At 41.0% G+C, this 17,300-nt stretch overlaps 1 long non-coding RNA gene across 10 annotated transcripts in view; it reads right to left on the reverse strand.

The window, feature by feature from the left end:
- Positions 1-17,300, reverse strand: part of LOC102159324 (uncharacterized) — a 538,926-nt gene that overhangs the window by 18,332 nt on the left and 503,294 nt on the right. For 4 of the 10 annotated variants that reach the window (XR_014843421.1, XR_014843425.1, XR_014843423.1 and 1 more), the window contains 2 exons: positions 8,573-8,656; positions 5,227-5,275 (listed from right to left, as the gene is read on the reverse strand). This is a non-coding gene — a long non-coding RNA (uncharacterized LOC102159324). Of the gene's footprint in view, positions 1-4,189; positions 5,276-7,451; positions 7,612-8,572; positions 8,657-17,300 lie in introns of those variants that run through there. The other 6 variants (XR_014843428.1, XR_014843427.1, XR_014843431.1 and 3 more) reach the window with 5 other exon arrangements.

The following is a 17,300-nucleotide window of genomic DNA, read 5'->3' on the forward strand; positions in this document are numbered from 1 at the left end:
GCCCTAGGAAAGGCAAAAAAACAAACAAACAAACAAACAAAAAAAACCCATGTGGTTTCTTATTCCAAACCTTAGTTTGAACCTGTACAGTGGCTCATTTTTTCAGTGTGTATCACTTTATAATACCAAAAGATATCATAGACCTTACCCCACAGCATTAACTCAATAAGCTTTGTGGTTTTAGGCTCACTTGACTGCCAAAGAATATACTGAGAGAAAGCTGCTATGAAGTCATTCCCTTTTTAAGTGAACGAAAATTCATCAAATGTGTCTCTCTGCTCTTAAAAATGCATTTTACCTGTGGGAGACTTCTTTCAATCTAATCATAATGTTTGATACACAGGTATATTAATCTACTCCTTCACTATCTCTACTTAGATGCTTTTAATCTACAAGTCACAGACTGGGATGTAGGTCCCCAAACAGGTCCTAAAATGAAAAGTGTTCCAGAGAAAATTAATTACAAAGTAGCCAAAGCAAACAGTCATTCTGTGCAGCTAACCAAAATCAACAGCTATAAGGAAAGTGTGCGCAGCTAGATAAGTTTTAGCAACATCTTTCTGTCTTCAAAAGACATATTGCCACCTACTTGAGCTGAAAGATTTATTTGCCATTGTGAAATACAACATCTCACAGAAACCCCATAGGCCAAGTCCTGGTTGAGATTCTAGGATCTGTCTTTTGCAATGGAAAAAGCAGGGGGAAATTTTAATTCTCTTTTGTAATTGTCTAGAATCTCTATTTTGCAATGGAAAAGCAGAGGGAAACTATAGAAGGTGTGGTGACATGGCCAGATAGAGCATTCAACCATATCCTGATTCTATCGCTTCTCTAGAAGACTTCTCTATTGCAGCCAAGTCCACTGGGTTATTATCCTCTGCACATAATACAATAAGTCATAACTCCAGGCTCTTTTGGTCATATCCTCCCAGGTTTATCTCTGGGTTCTTTTGTTTGTTTTTTGCTTTTTTTGGGCCACACCCATGGCATATGGAAGTTCCCAGGCTAGGGGTCAAAGTGGAGCTGCAGCTGCTGGCCTACACCACAGTCACAGCAGTGCCAGATCCAAGCGGTGTCTGCAACGCCGGATCCCCAACCCAGTGAGCGAGGCCAGGGATCAAACCTGCATCCTCATGGATACTAGTCGGGTTCGTCTGCTGTGCCACAACAGGAACTCCCTATCTCTATTTTAGAAAAGCTTTCCTTGTCAATTTACCTCTTCTTAGTCTTAACATTCAACATCTTCTCAGCACACATTCCTAAAATCCTTGCTATTGACCCAAACTGTATTATACAAAAAGGATTACAAAAAATGGATAAGACATTGCCTCAACACTCAAGGCAGAGAGTGCTCCTTCCTACCTAGAACACTGAAATTTAAAAAAAGGCTTCATGCAGGAGGTGATGCTTAAGTGAGTAACTACTTAGTAGGTATTCACTGAGTGAATAAAACAAGACAGGTAACTATAGCTAACGCTTCCAAACACAATAGCTGGGCACTTAGGGCCTAACCCATAAGCAAAGGGAACCATTTAAAAGTTTAGAGCAATGGAATCATGGAATCGTGCACTATGATTTGGTGTTCAAAAATTCTACTCCGAAGCAGGGCAGTGGGTGACTTCAGGTGAGTAGATAAGAGACAAATGCCCTATTTCAGGGGATGACAAAGGACTGTGCTGAGGCAGCCATTCTGGAGAGAGGTAAGCGACTGTTAAGAAGTACTCATCCTCCAATTAGATGCTGGGGGTAAAATCGAGACTTATTAGAAATGACTCCTGTTTTGAATGAATGGAGAAATAGTTATGTTTATACCCGTAATTAATGTAGGGAGCCCAGGAGATAATATACACTTCGTAGAAAAGACAATGAGTTCATGGTGGAGTAAATAAAAAATCTGTGTTGAGTGCCTCCTGCAGGCCAGATACTCATCTAAGCAATAGGTATCTGCTCTGTAAGAGAAGGAGCTTGGGGAGACAGAAAATAAATTGCTAATAAATGCATAAACAGGATCAAGCTCAACAGTGAAAACCTGACAGTGATCGCATCCATGTGGAAATGCTCCATAAGCAGGCATCTGTGTGGGGCAGCCAGGGAGTCATGAGGGAGGCCTTGGCTTCAGTTACATGCCTATGAATCAGCACCAGTTCATAAGTGGCCATTGATGTGACTGAAGTGAAGGAGCATTCCCAGGAAACGGAGTGAGAGCAGAGAGGTTTGGGGTTTACAGCACATGTAAACAAATGATAATAATACATTGCTAACATGTCAGCATTGAGAGCCCTGCATACATCGCTATGGAGACTCTTAAGAACAGAGCTGCTGACTGAGCCTTCATTAGTCAGTGAAGGTTTTGTCAGAGAGGAAAAGTTAGCACAGATGAGCACAACTCTTCTGGGCACTCAGGGAGGTAAAGAGAGTTTTGGCAGAAGGATCCACATGACAAAGTGGGGACAGGGCCTGTTAGAGGGAGGGGTGGTGGGGAGGATGGGGAGGTACTTCCAGATGGTGGGCGTGTGCAGTGTAAGAGGGAAGGTGTGGCACGAGATGGAGTGAAATCACAGGAGAACCAGCTAGAGCCAGGTCAGACCCAAACCTACAAGCCTCTCTGCTGTTGCACATGCATCACTGAAGCACCGTGCTTTGTCCTTCGTGTTAACGCGACTTTATGTGACCTCATGCCCTTTTCTTTCTTTTCTTTCTTTCTTCCTTTCTTTCCTTCCTTCTTTCTTTCAGTCTTGTCTGTCTGGTGATCTTACTGGCTCTTTGTGAGCAGAGATCTCCTCTTCCTTTTTTATTCCTCATTCCCTTTTCCCTCATGCTACATCATTCGCTTCCTCAGCTTGATTTCAGAGGCTTATTTTTAAAAAGACTTAAGAGAAATAGTATTTCTCAGATTTGAAGAGACTCGTAGACTTGGAATTCCCATAGCAAATGAGTAGGTGATTTTTGTGGGATTTGGGGTGTGATCCTTTTAGAAAAAGAACACTCTTGTTGGGCTAAGCAATCGGATAGGGAAATGTTTGATGGTGAGAGAGAAGTCTTATTAGCTTTAACTTTTTTCTAACTCAGGACAAGACGAAGAGCAAATGTAGCTACAATGAAAGACAGTGACATTTAAGAGTTAAATTTGGCTGGGGATCTGATCCAGAATTATTAGTGTGTGTGTGTGTGTGTGTGTGTGTGTGTGCTCATGCGTGCACACTTGGGAGATGCGTAGGTGTGTAGGTGCATATTTCATTATGAGGTTGACATGCTCAGATGGGAACCCCCTCCTCCACAGAAACAGACAGCAATTTTTGTTCACTTTTAAACTTCTAATCATTAACAAAAAAGAAAGCTGGGAGAGGGCTACGTTTTACCTCCTAAAAATGATTATCATAACTTTGGCACAGATCGTACAGAATATAATTTAAAACACAACCATGAAGCTGGAATTGTTACGATTACTCACAAAGAAATCCTCATGCTTTACCAGCGTCAATAGCAGCTGCAAGTTTCCTAATAATGCTCTACTTGGATCTTTATCAAGCCCCTCCCCCTTCATCACCATGCCTTGCCATTTCCTCATGCATGGAGAGAGAGACATTGGTAAATTGTCACAATTTTGTCATTCTTTGCCAATGATATTTCAACTCCTCCACCCCCTGCTAGACAGAGTGTCACCCCTGCTGAGTAGTTGAATACCCCCTCCCTGTGGTCTATTCTTTTCCCCCCTTTTCCTCCCATGAATACTTAAATTTTCATGATTCAGGGAACTATCTAGTTCAAGGCAACACTTTACAGATAAAGAAATTGAGACTTAAACAGATGAAAGAAATTACTCAAAAACCCAGAGCTGGGTCTTGGCAGAACTGGAGAGAAGCAGGTGGCCTCATTCTAGAGCATCTCTCTGTCTGTAGCCTCATTCTTTCTCCAGCAAGAGCAAGAATTCAGGGCCCTGCATAACATGATTTGCAAAGAAGACTAGTTTACATAGCTTTTTGTGGATATTGTCTTTCTCACAGCGCCATCCTTTTCATACGTGCTCTTTTGTCTTCCCATTTTAAATGATGGCACACATATTTCTAGGTTATGGATGTTTCAGGGAAGCCAGATAAGTAAGATTCACGGCAGGGAAGGTGGATAGGTGGGTGAACACAGCGCAGGATTGAGAAGAGGAAAGAGATTGGAAAAATGCCAAACTTCCCACCTGGGAGCTGTGATAACAGATGAGAAGATTCTCCACTGAAGCAGCAAGTGGCCTGGAATGGGGGAGGTGGGGGAAGACCCGTCATATTATCAGTGATTTCAGTTTTCTTTTCGAGGGACGTTTGCTCTGAGAAAATGCTAGTAGTTTGAAGGGCACTCACAGAATCTTTTCCCTTTATTCTGTCCTAAAACAAGCCAAAGGCAGATAAGTGAAATCAGGGCTTGTCTCCTGCTGGCTCTGCCAACTCCCTCTGGATTTTCCCCTTTGCAACTGGAGAGAGAGGCCAAGGGTATGTTTTTCTAAATACAAAGGAAAAGCAGTTTGCATGGTGTCTCTCGCACATTAAAACTATCCACTCCATGCCATGAACAGTGAGGAGAATATAACCTGGAAATTCGCAGCAGGCTGCAGGAGATAACATTATCTCCTGGACCTCTTCCTTACTATGGAGAAATTGCTTTCTTGCTGCAATACCAGAGACGTGTTACTGCAATCCAACCATTGCAACTTTACAGTATTATTGCTGAGGCTATGTTTCTAGATGAACACCTCCCCTGGATCAGAAGACCTTCTTCTTCTTCTTTTTTTCCTTTTAGGGCCACACTCGAGGCATATGAAAGTTCCCAGGTTAGGGGTCAAATCAGAGCTGCAGCTGCCGGCCTACGCCTATGCCACAGCAACACCAGATCCGAGCCTCGTCTGCAACCTACACTACAGCTCATGGCAACGCCGCATCCTTAACCCACTGAGTGAGGCCAGGGACCGAACCTGTGTCCTTATGGATACTAGTCAGGTTCGTTACCAGTGAGCCACAAAGGAACCCCAGAAGACCTTGTGTTCTAATATTCCCCGTGAACCCTCCCCACATCATCACGGCCCTGCGATGGTACCTTGCTGAATGTAGCCTATCGCAAATAGTTCCAGCGACAGGAAATTCCCTACTCACCGAAGCCACTCACAACACTCAGTGACATTTCTGACTCTCAAATGTTCTCTTTTGGAGGTTTAGCCAGAAGCTTCCCTCTGGATTCTACTCACTGTTCTTTATTCTTCACGGGGACTGTTCTCATCCGGAATTTGGAGCCCCTGTGTCAAAGAGTGAGAAACAGGGAAGATCTGTTCTTATGTACATTTTTAAATTGTAAATACACCTTCGAACAACGAGGGGGAAGAGTCTTTAACGTCTCTGAAAGTCACTGAATAATGTCATTATAAAGCTCCACATTACATTTAAAAAAATGTTTTTGCAAATTCAAATCTTTCAGAGGCTTGAATTCAAAATATCTGGTGAAGGGCTTATTGAAACTTTTAAAAGGAGAATGAAGATCCTTCTTGCAGAGCAAATTTTTTTTTTTAATTTTACAGTATTAATTTTATTTTTTGTATTTTAAAATTATAGTTGATTTGCAATGCTGTGAGAGCATTTTTTTTTTTTTTTTTTACTGTCCCATGCCTGCCATCCATCCCAGTAAAGACATACAGTTCTAATAAAATGAGGATTATGAAGTGATGGCCAAAATGCTACATCTCTTCCTTGCATGGTATTTGCACCAAATAAATAAGCTATTTCAAAATTTTTAAAGCAGCTTTATTGACATATAATAATTTGCACAAAGTTAAAGTGCACAATTTGATAAATGTCGACATGTATACATCCATGAAGCCACAGGTAATCAAGACAGTTTCCTCATGTTCCCTTGTAATCCCTCCTTCCTGACACACCACCCGCCAGCTTTGGCAACCACTGATCTGCCTTTGTCGCTAGATATTAGTCTATGCGAATCAAATCATACTATATGCACTCCTTTTTTTTTCTTTTTAATTTAGGGAAGGGGTCTGGTTTCTTTAACTCAAAGCAAACATTTTGAGATTCATCCATGTTGTTACTTATATCCACAGTTTATTCTCTTTTATTGCTAAGCAGTATTTTTTTGGGTGAATATATTATTCACCTTTTGGTGAACACTGAGATTGTTTCTACTATGGGGCTCTTACAGATAAGCTGCAATGAATATTCTGGTACAATCCTTGTATGGACATAATATATTTTTATTTCTCCTTGGTAAACGTCTAAGAGTGGAATGACTAAGCAATGTTGCAGCAACTCTGCAGTACTACTCAATGAGATAGTAGTCAGTAAATCTAAACCACACAATCAAGTTCAGTGGTAGCTTCACGACAATGCTCCATTGACTAAATATTATGAGGCGCTTAATCAAAACCTATTGAATAAATAAATCAAGTCACTTTTTCTAGACAACCTATATCCCTTCTTCTTCAATCTAATCCAAAATTCAATAAAGTACACATAAATGTTTATAAAGGAGACTCAAAGGTGTTAAGCCCTTTACCTTTCAACACAAAGCTTGTAAATTGCAAAGTTGGGATTCAAAGCCAATTTAACATTTCTCTAGAACCTATACCTTGTTCTCTCTCTACCTCTTCCCATCTCTCTCTTTCTCTATCTCTTCCTCTCTCTCTCTACTTCCACCCCCCCACCCGCTCTCTCTCTCCTCATGCCTCACTGAGGTTTATGGAAGAGGCATGATTTTAGTCTCTGAATGGTGGGTGATATTTGTGGGGGAGGGTTGGGTACTCTGTTCTATTTTTGTTTTTGTTTTGGCCACACCCACAGCATGTGGGAGTTCCCAGGCCAAGGATATGAACTTGCACCCCAGCACTGACCAGAGCCATGGCAGTGGCAAGGCCAGATCCTTAACCTGCAGAGCCACACAGGACCTCCTGGTGGGTGACATGTGAATAAGAGCAAAGAAGAAATGACAAACATGGAAAAAGGAAATCCTGAAATGTGTTCGGGAGACTGCAAAAAGACTAGCCTGAAAAAATGAAGATTTATGTAGGGAAGTAATGAACATTACTTAAAAGTTGTCACTTTTTCCTGTAAGGAGAAAACAGCTACTGATTTCTGAGGCAGAGCGGGATATGATGAACAGAGGTGATCGAGTCAGTGGCCTTGCTTGATAGAGGCAGGTTGATTACTTAAATATCCACTAAAATATCCTGATTATGTGGGAGTGAGGAAAATGGCAAAAAGACTGGAGAGGAAGATGCTGGTGTAAAAAACATTCAAAGGAGAAATGGCTCACATTTTAGAACTAATTAGGTACAATTAATTCTTGAATATTTCTGTCATATCCTACTCCTTTCTTATGTGGAATAAACCTTGTTGAGTACAAGATTTAACCAGGGAAAGCTCTCAGCATAATTTTCTCAGTTAAGGAGAGAGAAGGGATTGGCTTACTTATCTTCATTAGTAGGTCATTACTGTTAGCGTAAAAGGATCTGTTCCACTGGTTACAGCCTGGTAGTTTTCTTTGGCGCATCCACATAAAGGTATGAATATAAGATGGTTGGAAGATGAAACTGAATGTAAGTGTTCTCAAACAATCCTTTGCAATATACTGCTTAAAAGAAAAAAAAAGAAAAATCTTGCTTTCCCCTTGTGGCACAGCAGAAACTAACCTGACTGGTATCCATAGGGATGTGGCTTAGATCCCTGGCCTCACTCAGTGGGTTAGGGATCTGAAATTGCCATGAGCTGTGGTGTAGGTTGCAGAATCGGCTCAGATCCCAACCTTGCTCTGGCTGTGGTGTAGGCCGGCAGCTCTACCTCTGATTCAATCCCTAGCCTAGCCCACACACGTCTTAGGTGTGGCCATAAAAAGCGAAGGAAAAAAAAAAAACTCATACTAGATTCATGTCTTGACAGCTTCTTCTTTGCTCCCCAAAGCACTGCTCACCACATTTCAGTTATTTGTTTGGTAGCAGTTATGTAAAGTTTAGCAACATGAGGTTCATGTTTAAAATGTGTGGTTCATGTTTAACCTTGTTGGATTTTGGATGAAAAGGAGGACGTCGGAAAACACTAGTGTGGAAACAACTGAAACCCAGGCTTCAAGGAAAAGATTACAAGACTGAAAGGGCTGTCAAGCTAAGAAAGTCTTAAGAAGAACCTCTGGATAATGGTTTACTACATTACCTTTCCCTAAGGACCCAAGAAATGGAAAATATATTAGTTTTTCTTGAGTGGCTTTTGGCAAAACACCATAAATGCACTTCGTTAAAAACATCTCAGTGCCTCGAACTCACAGGCTGGACTATGTAATACACATGCTGAGGGGCTAATGAGGCCTTCTGTGGGAATGAGCCCTGGGAGACCCCATGAAAAAGATTCTCATGGAAACAGACTTTCCTGCTTCCTTATATAGGCCTTAAAAATCCAGGGAAAGAGTAGAGTCATTCAACTGCCATGATGTTGGTTTTCATTTGGTATTTTCTTCCCTCCTCTACTCTCATTTTCCCCTTTTGAGTGAAAGGAAACATCCCCTGTATCAGCCTAGAATCACGCAGTCATGGCTGTACCTGGTTTCCTTGGCCCGGTACAATCCCTGAGGCTGTAGCTCTGGGTCTGTGGCACAAGAGGAGTGCGTATGGCCTGAGGAGAGCCTGGGTGGGGAGAGAACAATCACTGAGTAGCTTGTATGTCAGAGACCATGAGTTAAATGCTGTTACCCAACCAATCTCTTCATTTTTACCACAACCCTAGGAAAAGGGGACATGGTAATTTGCCAAAGCTTTCTCAGCTAGTAAATGGAAGAGCTGAAGTTTGGAGCAAGCAGATTGGGTCCCTGGAGCAGAAGCTATTGGTGCCCATTCATACCCCCTCCTCTGTGAGCAAGCCAGCTACTGCCCTGCCTGAGAACTTTCAGTGGCAGCACCAAGGCAGGCTGGGAGCCCCCGGGAACACCTCCAACACACATAAAGCAGACAGCTGCTGGAGGATGATGGCAGGCAGTGTATATATACTCTGACTCCACTACCTTCTGGGTGGGAAACTCCTGAGGCTCATATATTATTGACTCTCAGATGTCTCCAGTTGGGTAGAGCTCCAGCTACTTACACTGGTAACTGGCTTGCTAATGCACTCTTTACTGTCTTGCTTCCCCACCTCACTATGAGTATATTTTTTGCCGTCACCTCTCACAGAAATTTCTTGAGGGATGCAAGCAGTTGGGGAAACTCAAACTGGAAAACACTCTAAAGCTGAACTTATTCTCAAAGGCCTGTAGAAGGTAACCTGCTGGACACATTGACATGTGCAGCCCTGTGGTGCCCTTTCTTCATCTTTCTTTCTCCTTCTGGACTTCTCTATATCCATGCTTCAGGTGACCATACACCTTCCAGCTGCCTGCTGCCTCCCACTTCTTCCTGTTCCTCCTTCATTAACAATATCCTGACTCTTCTCAATGAGTTACTGGCGAGTTTCTAATCCCATCAGTGCAACTCAGCCTCAGATATGAGTGATGGCTAGCTTTACACTCTGTCTAATAAACTTGTATCTCAAAATAACCTTTTATCCACATGAATCTCTAATGAGTGCTGGGTCAGATATGCAATAGAAATGAAGGCCTTCAGGCTTTGTGACACATGACAGTCAAGGAAACTGAGGAAAAAAGTGGGAATTTCTTGAAGAAGCTGAGCAAGACATGAGCAAGGACATAATAGGAGCTGGGCTTTGCAAGAGAAATAGGATAGAAACAAGTTGCAAAGAGAGGGAAGGGTATTTAGCAGAAAGACTCTATTTTTTTAACCTTTAATTTTGAAATTATCTTAGATTTACCTAAGAGTTTCAAAGACAGTAGAGAGAGCTCCTGTGCACCCTCCACCCAGGTTCCTCTAATGTCAATATCTTATATTTCCATAGTACATTTATCAAAACTAAGAAATTAACAATGGCATAATACCTTTAACTAAACTACAGACTATTCAGATTCCACCAGTTTTTCTAATAATGTCATTTACATCTATTCCAGGATACAATCCAGGATACCACGTTACATTTAATTATCACGTCTTCTGAATCTACTTCTGGCTATGGCAATTATTCCATCTTTTAGAAAGACCCTTTAACTTTCACAATCCAAGCTATTATAGGTACTTATATATATAATAAAACCCATTTTATAGATAAGCAAACTGGGATTTAGAGATAAGCAAATGTGCTTTTTTGTTTGTTGTGTTTTGTTTTTGTTTTATGTTTGTTTGTTTTTTGTCTTTTTGCCTTTTCTAGGGCCGCTCCCACAGCATATGGAGGTTCCCAGGCTAGGGGTCTAATTGGAGCAGTAACCACTGGCCTACACCACAGCCACAGCAATGCAGGATCTGAGCTGCATCTGTGACCTACACCACAGCTCACGGCAACGCCGGATCCTTAACCCACTGAGCAAGAGCAGGGATCAAACCTGCAACCTCATGGTACCTAGTCAGATTTGTTAACCTCTGAGCCACGGCAGGAACTCCAGAAGTAAATGTTGAGGATCACACATCACCAGAACTAGGACTGCTCGATCAGAGGTCACTCCACTATGCCACATTCCTATCTTTTCTTCTCTCTATTAAACCCTCTTTCCTATCATTTCTCTCCTGATCTTTTCCTCTATATGCTCCTCTAGGGCTTTTCGTACCATGTGTAAGACAGGAAGCCTCGGCAGAAGATGAAATAATGTTTTCTAGTCTATCACTTCTATGACCCAGCATAGGGCCAGCCTTGTCTAGTTTCAAACAGACTGGACTAGCAGAAAACCTGGAAAAACCCTGTTGGAACAGAGATGGATGTTGTCTTTTTTTTTTTTAATTGCAGCTAAAAGAAGGACATTTTCTCAGGCCAGTGGAGGCCTCAGGTCAGATGACTTTTAATCTTAAATGAGTTTTCTTTCACCATTGACCACATATCTCCTTTTTCCCTCATGCTCTTTTGCTTTTATTAATTTTGGCCCAAAGTTTTCTTTCTCAAGGTGGATAGAAACCAAGGAATTGCTGTTCCCCACCTGCAATGTTAGCCTGTAACTATGTCTTGGAGGAGAATGGCAAGTTTCCAAGATGACCATCGGCAGCCAAGGCATTAAAAGGCTTTGTATCAGGGGAGGATATAAATCACGCTTCACACCTGGCCCTGTCTGTTTATTAGGCTTTATTTGCAAAGCACTCTGCTTACTCCAGCATTCTGTAGTTAATAGCACTTTCCTTCCTGGAACAAATTTTCCCTAAAGCTGAGACTGTAGAGGGTTACCATGAGTTTTATTTATGAATGGAGCTTAGAGACAAAGCCTGATCCAAGGAACAATGCAGAAAAGGCTATTAGCACAATGCTAGATGAACTTAGAGTCCCCCTCCATTCTCACCCCCCAAAGAACACTTGTTAGAAGCTACAGGGAGTCTACGCAACTGGAAAACAGGCAATATCTCAGCATGGGGTAGAGATGACATCACATTTTGTGCCTTGGGCTGCTTCTTCCTATTTTCCATTCTCTTCTCCCCAGCCTGTGATAGACCAGATGCCAATAGAATTATAGGAGAGGCAGATTCTCAAAGAGGATTATAAAGTATGTGCGGGGAGGGAGGTACGTTTGAGCTGGAAAAGAGTGGTAATGAGAAGAAGCAGACCTTCTTTTGAGATTTAGCCCTTAGAACAAATCCAGCTAAATCCCTTCATTGAGACAAAAGAAAACTGAGGTCCTGAGGGGATATTGGATTGTACAGTGGTAAACACTCACAACGAACAGAGTCAGAACTAGAACCAGTGTCGTTCTTCTGCAGAATGTGTTGCTCCCTTCTAGGAATTGTGTTACCATAGTATTCAAGAGGTCAAGTCCACTTAAAGCTCAGTCCAGTGATATCTAAAACTGGGCAATTACCAGCATCTTGCAGGTAAGTATGGCAAGAGAGTAGGCATTCTCAGTAATATTAGTACCTTACATTCTTTGCATGCATTTGTATTCTTATGTAGCAGAAAGGTTAAATGGTTTATCCCTGGTTATACCAATAGTTAATAACAGTTAGGTCTTGTGAATTAAAGCAAAATGCTTATATAACTAAAATTTTGTCTCACTAATGTACCACTTAGTGTATTATTACCGACAAGCTCCATGAAGGAAACAAGAATCTGTTTAGGTTACTGTTTTCTCTCTAACATCAAAAACTATTATTGTAGCCTCCCATAGCACTGTCCTTTGTAGTACCATTTATACTTGGCTTGTGTGCCTATTTAATCAATGCTTAACTCCCTAGTACACATTCAATGTCTTGAGTCCCTGGATTTTATTTTTTCTTCCTTGTATTTCTGGCTCATTGCAGTGTGCCTGATCCATTGTATGCAGACAATGTAATCTGGTGACATGAATATGGAACATGGTGCCAAAAAGAACTTTAAATTTTTAGACAGAAGGCTGATATTTTAAATCCAGCTTTGCAATAATTACAAGTTCTTGCCCTGGAAAGCATCTCCATGTTCAGTTTTCTCATCTGTAAAACCACAATAGCAAGAGCCAGTCAACAAACATTTTCCAGCACCAATTTCTCTGTATTTCTGTGGGCCAGGTCCTGTGTTATGAGCTAGAGACACTGCTTCAAAAAAACAGAACATACCCTTAGCCTTAAGGAATTTATTCTTCCCATGACCTTCCTTATTTTGCAGGATGGTTGTGAAGATCAAAGGAGATCATTCATCCAACCATTCCCTCAACAAATATTTAATGAGCATTCACTATGTTCTAGAAACTGTTCTATGCACTGGGGATACAGGAAGGAATAGAATCAAGGCCTTGCTGTCATGGAACTTACTTTTTAATGGGAGAGGCAAGAAAGCAGGTGAGTAAATAAACAAACTTAGAAAATAAACTGTAGTAGATTAAATATGACCACAACTCATTGCTGCTGCTCCTTTCAAGAGGTAGGATCTCTTTCTCACCCCTTGTGACTTTATTAATATGAAGGCAGGAATGTTCTTTAGGAACCTTGATTCAAGGAGCCTTGCCACTACCATCTCACTCTCTGAATCAGCCACACATAAGCTTCCTAGAGGATGGGGCAGGGGTGGGGGGCACATGGAGCAGAGCTAATATGCCTACCTGACAGCCAGCATCAAATGCCAGACATATGTGTGAGGCCATCTTTGGTTGACAATCCCTAATGAGTGTAGCTGCTTAAATGAAAGCAGGCAACCGACAAAATCATGAGAAACAACAAATCTAGGTTGTCTTAAGTCACCAAGCTTGGGGTGGTTTATGTAGGAATGGTTAACATGACAAAACAGAGTGAGAAGCCTAGGGAGTCCCAGGAAAAGTGAGGGAGATTTGCTATTTTATACAGATGGTTGGCTAAGTCCCACAAAGAAGAGCATTCTGAGCAAAGGGAAAAATGGAGGTAAGAACATGAGTACACAGAGAGATGAACTACAGGGAGGCCCATGCATCTGCAGCAAACTAGGAGAGATTTAATGTCCGATTAGTCCAGAGTGTGGGGGCCAGAATGTGAAGGGCCCTGCGGACCACTGGAAGGACTGGCATTTGTCTGCCTTCTATATACATAGAATATATTCATACACATATATTTATATGTGTATGAAGTATAAGTCTCAGACTTATAGAAAAACCACATGAGGTAGGAAAGACCTGAGCTGGAATTACCAGACAATTCTCTGTCTCTTGTATTATTCTGTAGTGGTGTGAATGTACGTTGGCTATTCACACAGGATTTTTTTTTTTTTTTTTTTGCATTTCAAATTATCAAATATTTTGTTTTTACTAGCTCCATGGTGCATTTGGCTTAATGTTCCACCCTTGATTTAAAAAGCAAATCAATAAATAAAGCCTTGCATTTGAAGGGTACTTGGCTCATGTACATGTTTTTCATTTGTACTAAGATAATTCAAATAGGACTTCTCAATAATCAGTTATAGCCAAAAAAATTGACTTCCATATTTTTTTTAGAATAAGAAGTGTTGTCTCTTAAGCAAATGATCTAAAAGTTCTTTCCTTAAGCTTGCGTGTGTGACTTTTGTGTGGGCTCTCCATTTGGCAAGACAAATAGTCCTATCCACAAAGGGCAATGTGAAATTAAACAAACCATGTAAATATGTGGAACACCCTTCAGGAAACCCAGTAATATAATTCTATCTCTAAGGAATTAGAGGCAGACAAATGGAATCATATAAACATCCACAGAAGATGAGTAAAGGAGATATTTCCATTCCCACCCTTGGTGACAATGCCCAACTTAGACTGAAGTTGTGTCAAGATATTCCGGAAAAGCTAGGAACAAATATTTCAAGGCCCCCCTTTTCTTTCCCCTCCCAATTTGTATTAAGTACGCTATCCCTCTAGTGAGAACACTTATTTAACCAAATTTTGACTATCAAGCCAAATGAAGGAGGATGTCAATGAATTCATAGTGGATGCTTTTAATAATAAGCAAGGTATTCATTTTCTGATTTCAGCTTAAGAGGATTGATGTTTATCATTTAGGGCAGTGCTACAGCAATTCTAAATGATAAAATTAGCTTGTTCATTCTCTGCTAAGAGACCACACAGCTTCCATGAATAGAATCACCAGACTCTAACTAAGGTGAACCTCAAGTCCTCAAAACTGAGACACAACAACAGGATGATAAAGCCTGTTGAAGTCTCCCAGCCCCCACTCTTCATCCACCATTAATAGAGAGTTCTTCCTGTAGATTTCTAAATCTGCAGTTAACCTAACCATCAAGGCCAAGGCCAACAAAGCATTAAAATAAATACATTCCTTCTCCTTTTTTTAAAGTATAAGTTATTTCCAAAAAGATATTTGAAATCGATGACCTTAATATTTGAAAGCAATGATTTGAGCTGAATTCTCTTTGACCTGTCTTGATAATTTTTGTAGAACGTTTTTGCTTGATTATGTTTATTACACTGAAAGATAACCACCAATTAAGCAGAAATGGGGGATCAAGAATAATTTCCGCTGGCCCTTCATATAGTTTTTGTCAGAAGGCATTGTGAGAAGAAGAATATAAATTCTCTAGACTCCATATATCAATTACAGAGGGGACCTTTCCCCTCACGACTGTAATTGCTCTGTGCTAGTCATTTATATGAACAGACACAGTGACAGCAAAATGAAGGTCAGAACAAATTTAATGAGGACGTCTCACATTGAAAAAAGAATATCCAATTCAATGCTTGGGTTTTCTTAATTGTTGACAAAAATTAGCACAAGTGAATCTCAGCTAATATGTCAATCAATTAATTCTATCAGTCAACACAGGCCAGGTACTGAAAGTATCTAGAGGAAAATAACATAGCCCCTGGCCTTGTAGAATTATCAGATACGTTATGGCATATGATAAAAAGAACATGAAATTGTGGAGTAGGATGAGAGATGAGAAAGTAAAGAATTCTAAGGAAGCATGAGGTCATCCTTAGTGGGAGATTTTAAGGAAATTCCTCTGTTTCTCCCCACTGTGGCCACTTAACACCATTACAATGCTGGGTGAAGAGTCTCAGCTAGAATTCAGAAACCCTGGACAACAGCCTTGGCTCCACTGGCTCTTCGTCCTTGAGAAAAAATGTGAACACCGCTTTACCAACTTTGGGAGGCCAAGTGAAAAACCCCAGTTTGAAGGCATAGCTCCTTTTCATTGTCTCTTCACTGCAGCCTCCCACCTCTTATTTCACTGTGGGTATGATTTTTATGCTGGCTCCTTCACTGTGTATCAGAGGGAGGGTAACTGTACTAGGTTTCCACTGCCTGCCTTAGACTCTTAGACTCACGATTAGAACCCTGAACATTCTCCATCAGATCTGTTGGCACCTGTGACCACTGTCACTTAAATTAAATGGTTATTTTCACTGCTGGACAGTGAGTTCAGTCAGGGAATGAAATCAGGTCTATCTTTATCCTGGTCCCTGATCCATAGTAGATACCACAAAAGAATGCGTTGGCTTCCTAGTTGAATGGATAACTGGAATGAATAACAGAAGATACCTTAAGGGGAATCCCTTTGGACACTGTTCTCTGAGGAAACCATCTATATTTTGGCAGGACAGTGCCCTTCATTCCTGTCCGAGTCACTTTAGGTTTAAATGGCTGACTGGGGCTGGGGAAAGGGTGAAGGTTCAGGAGACCAAGAAGGAAGCAATCCATCATTTCTGGGCCAAGCACTGCATTCATAATTATGTGCAATCTTTACGATAACCCGAGAGCTAGGTATTAGCTCACTTTTATGCATGAGAAAATCCAGGCTCCGAGAAGTTCAAATAATTTGCACAAAATCATACAACTATGATCCACAAGATATGACAAAAGGGTTGTGCTCTATACCCCCATTTCCCAAACTATGTGATTGTGAGATGCTAGTGGACACTGTTGAAAAGATAAATGATACTTAGATAGAGTATCATTTACCCCTTTTCTCTGGCGGTAGGTGGTGCCGTCCTAACGCATGTGATTATATTGTGGCAGATAAGGTTGATTTCCTCTGTAAAGTAATTTACACTTTTCTCTCTCCTATCCCTTTCTCTGTCTGATAATACTATTTAGAGCTAGAATGGCTAATTAATAATACATTAAAGGCTGTAAGAATTCCTCCAGAAAATAAATCGACTTAACTTAGTTTAACCTGTGATTTCTAAACTGATTAGACCACAGAATATTTTTTAATGAAGAATTTACTAACATTTCTGAAGACACCAGTTCCTCCTAGAAATTTTTAAAAGACATCTATCAACACAATGCTTTATTAATGACAACAGAAGTGTCTCTTTGGCTTGAACATCAAAACCCGAATTGTTTTCACACAGCATTGCATATAAAACACCTTTGCTCACAGCATGCAATTTTGACCCTGGCCAGCAGAGAGCAAAGGTAGATATGCAGGACTTATAAGGTGTTTATTTTCATTCTTCTTCCCAACTCTACTTATCTGGAGAACAATAGTGGAGAAATGAAGAGGTCAGAGGCAGGACCAAAACCTCTCCTAGATTCCTTGCCCTCTTATGCAACCAAATGAAGCCACTGCCTTCCTTCGATCTCACCTCCCCCATCACTGGTCCTCTTGAGGGACTCGTTATATTTAATCAACTTTCCGATCAGTTCCTAAGGCGGATAAGTAGATGTCAGGAGGATGCCAATGTTGCCATGGAAATGGCCTTTGAAGCTCCTTCCTGAGGATGGCTTACTGAAGTTTTATCCATCCAATTGAAGGTAGTTTTATAGGAACCAATAGTCAGAAGCTTATTGGTCATCCTGGGTAGACCCTCTCCCTTAATTATGG

The sequence above is a fragment of the Sus scrofa genome, chromosome 4 (assembly GCF_054392235.1).
Source record: "Sus scrofa isolate SSC_HxYL_T2T_F1_AM1 chromosome 4, Sscrofa_HxYL_maternal_Yorkshire_Landrace_v2.0, whole genome shotgun sequence".
In the NCBI taxonomy this organism is placed as follows: domain Eukaryota; kingdom Metazoa; phylum Chordata; class Mammalia; order Artiodactyla; family Suidae; genus Sus; species Sus scrofa.